The sequence below is a fragment of the Peromyscus eremicus genome, chromosome 13 (assembly GCF_949786415.1).
Source record: "Peromyscus eremicus chromosome 13, PerEre_H2_v1, whole genome shotgun sequence".
Lineage (NCBI taxonomy): Eukaryota > Metazoa > Chordata > Mammalia > Rodentia > Cricetidae > Peromyscus > Peromyscus eremicus.
The window spans coordinates 1,844,222-1,853,677 of record NC_081429.1 but is presented as its reverse complement, the minus strand read 5'-3'; positions in this window follow the sequence as shown (position 1 = coordinate 1,853,677).

Sequence of the window (9,456 nt, the reverse complement as noted above, 5' to 3'; positions counted from 1 at the left end):
AGACATAGTCCTTGCAGTAGCTCCCTTTCTGCACGTACTCTGACTGCTCAAAGTTCAGCCAGATGTTTACTGTCTGGGACCCCTCATCAACTTAGAGTTATGTACATGAGTCAAGGACAGAGCCTAGACCACTGAGCCAGCCCCCACAGTCAGTACGTGCTAGGCCAGCCAGCCCCCATGGCAGCTCAAGGACGAAGCCTGGGACTTGTGCTGGACAGCCCCAAAATGATAATTGTAACCCCCAACCAGTAAATTCAAAGGTTACACACCCTCACCCAATTAAAAGAAAATAGAGATAAAAATAAACCAATCTGAGTTGCACCCGTGCAAAGCCCCCCCAACCCCCCTGAAGGGCTTGTGGTTTTTGCCTTTAAAAAGCTAGCCTCACAAAGAAAGAGCAACTCCTCCCTGCCTCACTGTATTGGGTGTAGGAATGAGTTCCCTGTCTAGACTTGTATCTACAGAATAAACCTTGCTGTTGCATTCTGGACACCTATGGTCTTTGGTGGTCTCTTTGGGGTCATGATCTGGGCATAACAGTAAAGATGTGTTTGATTAACTAAAATTCACCTCTGGTCAGAAGGTTGAGTCTTGCAACTAGCTGACAGGAAGTGGTAGGGAGGAGCCAGGTGAAAAAGGGTTTATAAGGAGGGGTGAGAAGTATAAGGGCTTTTTGGAGGATGAGAGCAAGGAGAGGAGGTGAGCTACTTGCTATTCAGCCTTTCTGAAGAGCAGAATGTCACCTTAACCTTTGAATCTTGAGTTCTTTAGAGGAACAGAGGTTAAGTTCCCTTCACAGCTATGAAAGAGTCGGAGCCTGAGGGAACGGAATTCCCTCAGGCTGTAGTTTTACAGCCTAATCCTGCTGGTAGCTGCAGAGTTGCAGTTGCTGATTTGGACAGCCGTGGCTTAAAAGGCAGCAACAATTTAAAAAAGAACAGAGCAGCTGGGGAAAGAGGCTGACTATCCACAGGATGGGTCATCCTATCTACTAGATTACTGAACTCTTCCTCAGCTGAAGTCACCTTTTGATGAGCATTTACATGGAGCATAAATATCTTCACATCCTTCACCCATTTGGAGAGATCTATCTACATACTTCTTCCCTAGATGTCTTTCTCACCAATTTTCCAATCATGCTCTTTCCAAGTCCCTGGCCACGCAGCCGATCCATTGGCTACAGCCCATGAATCAGTGAACAATGACACATTTGGCCTTTTCTCTTCCCAAACAAAATGTATGACCATGTGCACTGCTTGAAGTTCTGTCCTCTGTGAAGATTTCCCTTCCCTGGTATCTTTCAGAGTTGTCCCAAAAGGAGATTGTAATGATGCAGCTACCCACTTCTAGTGCCTGTATTTCATGGGAAACTGTCAGTAAACAAGACGGTACTCTCTCCTCGGTCTACCTGTCACAGGACACCACTGTAACTTGAGTAAGTTCGCGCTCTGGAGTCCACTCCAAGATTAAAATCACTAATGATGCATTATCCAGATGTGTTCCTATTGCTGTGTGTGGCTTTCTGGTTTAACAAAGTACCTCACCAAGAGACAGGAGAGCATTAACAGACACATTATGAGCCTAGATTATTTAAAATTTTTTTCATACACATAAATCTCATGGTATGTGACTTTTGTGCATGTGTTTGGATCCTGAACACTAGGATTGTGGGAGTCTTTCATGTGGTGGGAATCAGTAGCCCGGTCATTCTCATTGTGTGATATTCTAGTGTGCTCCAAAATTTGTTTCTCAATCCCAGAATTGGGAGGTGTTTGGATTGTATCTAGGTTGAGACTGCCACAAAGACACTACCACAGACAGCTGTCACAGCTGGCCCCGGTTTTCAATGAACATTTGGACAACTCGCTGTGGGGCGCTTACCTGGGAACCGAGTCTCACTTTGTGACAGATGTTCCAGGCAGGTTTCCAGGCCTGGGTGACAGAGCAGGCTGCTCACACTTCCCATTACCATCTTGTCACACACTGGTCTCAGGGCTAATCCACAGAGCGGGGCATATGACTCTGGACTATCTGGTAAAAAGGCTTTAGAGAGGCGGGTATGGTGGCTGCCTGGAGACGGAAGATCAGATCTCTGCCCCCACCACTTCCTCACACAGGGGCCTCCTCATGAAGTTTCTTAATCTCACCAGAAGGCTGGCCTGTAGCAGTGATAGGCAACAGTCACACTGACCCCCATTGCTCTGGCATGTACCATCGGTACCATGAAGCTGGAAAAGCCTCAGGCGAACAGTTCCCTTCACAGTGGTGACTACAATGTAACATTTCTTGGAATTGTTTTTATTTTATTTTATTAATAAGTGAGTGGGGGGGCTGGAGAGATGGCTCAGAGGTTAAGAGCACTGACTGCTCTTCCAGAGGTCCTGAGTTCAATTCCCAGCAACCACATGGTGGCTCACAACCATCTGTAATGAGATCTGGTGCCCTCTTCTGGCCTGCAGATATACATGCAGGCAGAACATTGTATACATAATAAATAAATAAATAAATCTTTAAAAAAAAAAAAAAAGTGAGTGGGGGGCTACGTGCACACGAGTGCTTCTGTGTGATACATGTGGAGTATACAGTATGAATGTATGCAGAAACCAAATATTGACCTTGGATGTCTTTCTCTATTACTCTTCCCTATTCTTTTAAGATGGGATCTCTCACTGGACCTGAAGCTGGCTGAAGAGACAAGGGTCACCTGTCTCTGTCCCCTCCACTCAAATACTGGGTTTACAAACACATGTAGCATTTTACACACACTCTGGGGTTTTAAACTCAGGTCCTGATGCTTGCATAGCAAGTGCTCTTACCCACTGAGCCATTTCCTTGTCCAGTAATACACTTTATACCTAAGTTTTGTTTTTGTTTTTGTTTTTGTTATTTTTCGAGACAGGGTTTCTCTGTGTAGCTTTGGTGCCTGTCCTGGACCTCGCTCTGTAGACCAGGCTGGCCTCGAACTCACAGAGATCTACCTGGCTCTGCCTCCTGAGTGCTGAGATTAAAGGCATGCACCACTGGCTTCTAAATTTTGTTTGTTTGGATTGGTTGGGTTTCTTGTTTTGGTTTTGTTTTTTTTTTTTTTAGATTTTGTTGTTGTTGTTTAAGACAGAATCTCTCTGTGTAGCTATGGCTGTTCTGGAACTCACTCTGTAGACCAGACTGGCCTTGAACTCACAGAAAATAACCTAAGTTTTTAAAAGGCGCTAAATTCCACCAAGGGTTTATAATACAAGTGGGTGGAGAGATACCACATTCTTGGAAGGGAAGAAAATAAAATTGCTAGCTCTCTCTCAAAATAAGCAGATGTGATCAAAACTCTAAAGGATTTGGGGGGACAAATAAGGGAAGAATGGGAATTCTGTCTTGAAAAGCCACACACTACAATTGTCAGGACCTGAAAGAAAAGAAATTGTGGTGGCTATTCTTGGTTGTCAGATTGACTACATCTGAAATTAACTAAAACTCAAATGACTGGGCATACCTGTGAGGGATTTTATTTCTTCATTAAATCTTTGGAAGAGGGAAGACCCATTTTTAACCTTGATGCTTTGAGACAGGAAAATCTATCTTTAATCGGGGCCACACTATCTGCTGGCAGCCTGTATATAAAGGATATGGAAGAAGGAAGCTTGCTCTCTTTGCCTGCTTGCCTTCACTCTAGCTGGAAAGTCCATTCCTTCACTGGCCTTAGGCCTATTTCTTTGGGATTCTGGTGTACACTGAAGACCAGGTGAGACATCCAGCCTCATGGACTGTACAACTACTGGATTCTTGGATCTTCCATTGGTAGATAGCCATTGTTGAATGAGCTGGGCCCCAGCCTGTAAGCCATTCTAATGATTCCCCTTTATATGTGTACACACACACACACACACACACACACTCACACACACACATGTATGTATAAATATACATACATACATACATACATACATACATATAGATCTATATCAGTTCTGTTTCTCTAGAGAACCCTGACTAATGCAGAAGTATTGATGGCTGGAAATGCTGAGGTAACCAAAGCAACAGTGTGAGAAGGAAATGCCAAGAAGATAAAACACACACTGGGGACTTTCCAGTTTTACTAGAACTCGTGATGGACGCTTGAAATCTGAAGATACCATGAATGATAGCCTTGCATTCTGTGGGAACATGGTTAATACAGAGTAGACGTAGTTTAAAGGTTCATGTGCTGGAGGCCTGGTCCCCCATATGGCAATGTTTAGGGGAGGGGTAGGACTTTTAGGAAGTAGGGTCTGGTGGAGGTATTTAGGCCCTAACTTGGGGCATTGCTCTTTGTAGCTGGAAGTTTCTCCAGTCCCTCCGGTCCTGCCCGGCCCCACAGTCCCACCCATGGTCTCACAGCCACCTATAAAATAATCACTCAGAGGCTTATATTAATTACCAACTCTATGGCCTATGGCAGGCTTCTTGCTAACTAGCTCTTTCATCTTAAATTAACCCATTTTTATTAATCTGTGTATCATCACATGTTCTGTGGCTTTACTTGCGTCCCATTACATGTTGCTACTTGGATGGCAGTCTGGTGTCTCCCCGAACTCTTTTTTTCTCCTCTCATTATCTCTCTTGGATTTTCCCACCTGGCTCCATCCTGCCCTGCCATAGGCCAATGCAGCTTTATGTACTAATCAATGGGAGCAGCATATATTTACAGCATACAGAAAGTCATCTCACAGCACTTCCCCTTTTTATCTAATAAAAAAGGAAAGTTTTAGCTTTAATATAGTAAAATTATATATAACAAAGCAGCTATTGAGTAAGAATTACAGGTACAATATCTAGTCTATTTATATTTGGCAAAATTAGAAAATATTTTACCATCTAAAGACCAAAGTTTAGCTTACAAATTAAGGGCATTGTTCTGGAGGGCCTGGTAGACACAGGTGCAGATGTGACAATAATTACACCAAAATCATGGCACCTGAAATGGCCTCTTCAAGAGGTAGATGTCCAGTTTCTAGGGATTGGAACCCTATCTCAGATAAAACAGAGTTTGAGATGGGTTGAGTACATAGGGACAGAAGGACAGAGAGGAAGGCTGAGGCCATATGTGGCAAATGTAGCAATGAATCTTTGGGGCTGAGATCTGTTACAGCAGTAGAATACCCAGATTAAAATTCGTACACTCTCAGAAAAGGAATACAGACCAATGAGTGTTTCTTGGAATAACAGTATAAGATACTATAAAAAAAAAAGCCACCAACCATTCAGGCTGTATATAAACAGAGCACAACTGTTGTTGAACTCTCAGAAGTACCAACAGCCTTACCTTTAAAACAGCTAACTGATGAACATGTCTGGGTTGGACAATGGCCTATGACAAAAGAGAAACTACAAGCTTTAGAACAGCTGGTTCAAGAGCAGTTAAATGCTCAACACATTGAAGAAACTATCAGTCTTTGGAATTCTCCTGTATTAAAAAGAAGTCTGGTAACTGGAGAATACTGACAGATCTGAGAGCCATTTAATAAACTAATTCAGCCTATGGGCTCCCTGTGGAGTGGGATGCCCTTGCCCTATTACCCAAAGAGTGACCTCTTATAGTTATTGACTTAAAAGATTTTCTTTACCATACCTTTATAAGAAAAGGATAGAGAAAAATTTGCCTTCACATTTCCTAATTATAATTCCCAGTCAGTCAAGAGATATCAATGGAAGGTTCTCCCACATAGCCCTATACTGTACCAATATTTTGTGCAAAAACCATTGGAAATAATTCATGTGAAATTTCCATGATCTATAATTTATCATTATATAGATGATATCTTAATAGCTGATCCAAAGTTAGGTACCTTAGAAAGCATGCTTGAAGAAGTAAAGAAAGTTTTACCTCACTAGGGGTGGTGCTTCAAGGTTGTAGCTAAAACAGCTACCCACTACAGCTCTTAGGGGAATTTAGGTATTTCTTATGGGACCCTCATCCTTTCTCATGAGAAGGCTGTCAGGGAAGCCTGAACCTGGCTCTACTCAGTCTCTCTGGCTTTGGGTTTTCAAGATGCCTAGGTGCCCAGGAAGCTCTCACCATGAGCAATGTCAGTGCCATGCCCTTGATCCTCCAAAACTATGAGTTCAATAAGTCTCCTTTCTTTATGAAATTAGCCTGCCTCCAGTATTTTTATATAATAATAAAGAACAGACTAATGCAGTGGAACACTGGAAGAACTCATAAGTATACTGGAGATGGAGTTCTTTTGAAAGAATCAACAAAAGAGATAATCTCTAGGAAATATAATTAATAATGAGAGAAAATGTCAATACAAAAAGAATGATTTTAAACCATAGGTATGGTTTAAATTATAAGGTCCTTTTACGTACAGTTCTCTCTAATAAACAGAAACATTGTAAAGTGAGTGATTCTTTTTTCAGAAAAGTATAAATGGCCAAAATGGACCAGAGAAGAAGAAAATCATAATGGCTTATAGTTGAGGAAACTATTAAAAAACATTCTCAGGCAATTGTCTCTTCCCAAATGGCTCTGAACAGGCAAGCCATTTAGCTGGCTGCCTCTCTCAGAGGGGAGGAACAGCTAATTCTACTGATGTGCCGATTAATTTTAGGCAAAGATACATTCCAACAGAAAAATCCAATAAATACAAAGAAAAACACCAGCCTGTCTCTTAGAGAGTCACAGTCCTCGGAGCAGGGAAGAGCATTAGGTAGGTCTCCTCCAAAACACGGCCACAGACTTCATGTTTGAGAGTCTGAGTGGGGAGAAGTATTAGGATAAAACCCGCAATAGCACTGTTTATAACACCTCATCGTTTTCCAATTAAAATTAAAATATTTTGAGACAGGTTGCATTTGCCCAGGCTGGCTTCAAACTTGCTAAATAGTATAGAATGACTTTGAACTCAAAACATTAAAATAATTTTTTTTACTATTTTATATGTATGCATGTTTTGCCTGCATAAGTCTGTGCATCATGTCTGTGCGGTGTCTGAAGAGGCCAGAAGGAGGTGTTGTATCCCCTGGAGCTGGAGTTACAGACCACTGGAAGCCACCATGTGGGTGCTGGGAATCGAACCCCATCCTCTGGAAGAGCAGCTAATGCTCTTTGTTTGCTTGTTTGTTGTTGTTTGTTGAGGCAGGAGGATCACTGTGAGTTTGAGGCCAGCCTGATTCACAGAGCAGCCAGCGACCTTAACCACTGAGTTCTCTTCAGGCCAAACGTTGAATGTTTTATCTTCTTGCCTCTCTACTACTTGAACGTTCGGAAAACAGGTGTGCACCCCATATCCAGGTTTTGTGTATGCTAGGGACTGAACTCAGGACTCCTGCATGCTAGGTGAACACTCTGCCAACTGGGACACGTCCTCAGCCCTCTTGGATATTTTTAACTCTTCCCCATCAGCATGTGTTTGTACACTGTTTTTAATAGGGTGTATGTGTGTGTGTGTGTGTGTGTGTGTGTGTGTGTGTGTGTGTGTAATTCCCATCTTGGGGCTATTTTGATCTCCCCCATAGAGGGCACTTAGCAATATTTAGACATTTTCAGTCGTCTCAGCTGGGATGTAACATGAATTAATTATCTCTATGGGTAGTAGCCAAGAACATTGCTGAGCATCCTATAACGTGCAGGATGGTCGCCAGAGCAAAGAATCATCCAGCCTAAAATGCCAATAGCTCCAAGACCAAGGTACTTGGGTCAATATCTTGGTCCTTTCCTCTGTAAGATGTCTCAGCCTCACCTGTGCCCGTGCCCCACTCCCCTCCATGCTCGGCAAGCTCCTCTTCCCATGCTGCACTCTCTGGAGCCTGAGAACTGGTTACCTAACACGGTGGAAAACTGTGGATGTCATTCACTCATGAAATTTAACAGGAGGTGAATAACCTACTGTAGCCAGGTGGATTCGCTCTTACCACACACACCCCTGAGGGCAGAGAAGCTTCTCTGGCCACAGTGAGGGACAAGGCAGAAGCCAGAGTGGAGAAGCCTGAGGGTTCCATGCTGCATCACCTATGTGAAGATGGATCCAGCAGATGAGGGGTTGGAGACACAATTGTCCAAGTGTGGCCCGAGGCTACTCACTGACTCCTGGGAAACTGGGGATCCATCACAGGCTTTTAAATAAATATTACCATTTTCATCTTCAGGAATCTTTCTTATTCGTTGTTTTAGCTTATCACCATATTTGAGTGACACAATTTAAAATACGCATAGTGAGGTATCAGTAGTTCCACTGCTCCAGAGATTGAGATAGGAGGATTATTTGACCTGGAGCTCAGGTACGAACTCTGAATCTGCATCCATGTATTGGGGCTTCCCAGGAGCAGGGACCCAGGTTGCCTAAGGAGGGGTGATTAAGTGATAAAGTCAGAAATAGAGCAGGTCAAAAAACGCCCTTCAATCTGACAAGTTAAAATGTACGTTGCTGTAATCCCAGCTAGTTGGGAGACTGAGGCAGGAGGGTTGAAAGGCCTGCCTGTCCTACAGAGTCCAAAGCCAGCCTGGCAATTTAGTGAGATCCTAGCATGTGCAAGCCTTTTAGGGTGTGAGCCTCGGTGTCACAAACAGACAAACAAACAGACAGACAAACAACAAACACCCCTATCGATATTATACTACTTTTGTTTTGTTTGTTTTAGAGACAGAATTTCTCTGTATAACAGCCTTGGTTGTCCTGGAACTCACTTTGTAGACCAGGCTGGCCTAGAACTCACAAAGATCCATCTGCCTCTGCCTCCAGAGTGCTGGGAATTAAGACGTGCACCACTGTGCCCAGCTGTGCTTCATCACTTTTTTTAATTAAAATATATTTAAAGTGCCAGATATTTACAGATTATACATATGTGTGTGTGTGTGTGTGTGTGTGTGTGTGTGTGTGTGTGTGTGTATTTAAAACCAGTTTGGGGATTTATTGATTTTCTTTTCTGTTTTCTATAATTACTTCAATTCTGCCTAAAAATCTAATATTTTTTCTTTTTTCTTTTATTTTTTTGTCCTACTTTAAAAAATTGTTCAAAGGGATGAACTTAAAACAAAAAATTAACCACATACGCGCGCGCGTGCGCGCGCGCGCACACACACACAAACCATGTTCACTAGGTCTCTGTTTACAGTCTAAAAAAAAATTTCTTATTTCATGAAATAGTGGTATTAGCATTAAACAAAATAATGCAGACCATTACGAGATGGGTCAGCAGGTAAAGCACCTGCTGTCAAACCTGAGGACCCGAGTTCAATCCTCAGGACCCACAGTGGTGGAGGCAGAGACCTGACTGCCACAAGTTGTGGCTCTCTGTGCTCCTCACAACAAACAAATAAATGTAATAAAATGTTTTACAAGGAAGGAAGGAAGGAAATGGGCATTAAAAAAATAAACAGCATAGAACGTGGAGGCTTAATAAACCACATAACTTCCTGTGTTGGTGTCCGGGCAGTATCTAGTTTTCACAATTGTAAACAGCATTGCTGTGGACATCCTCATT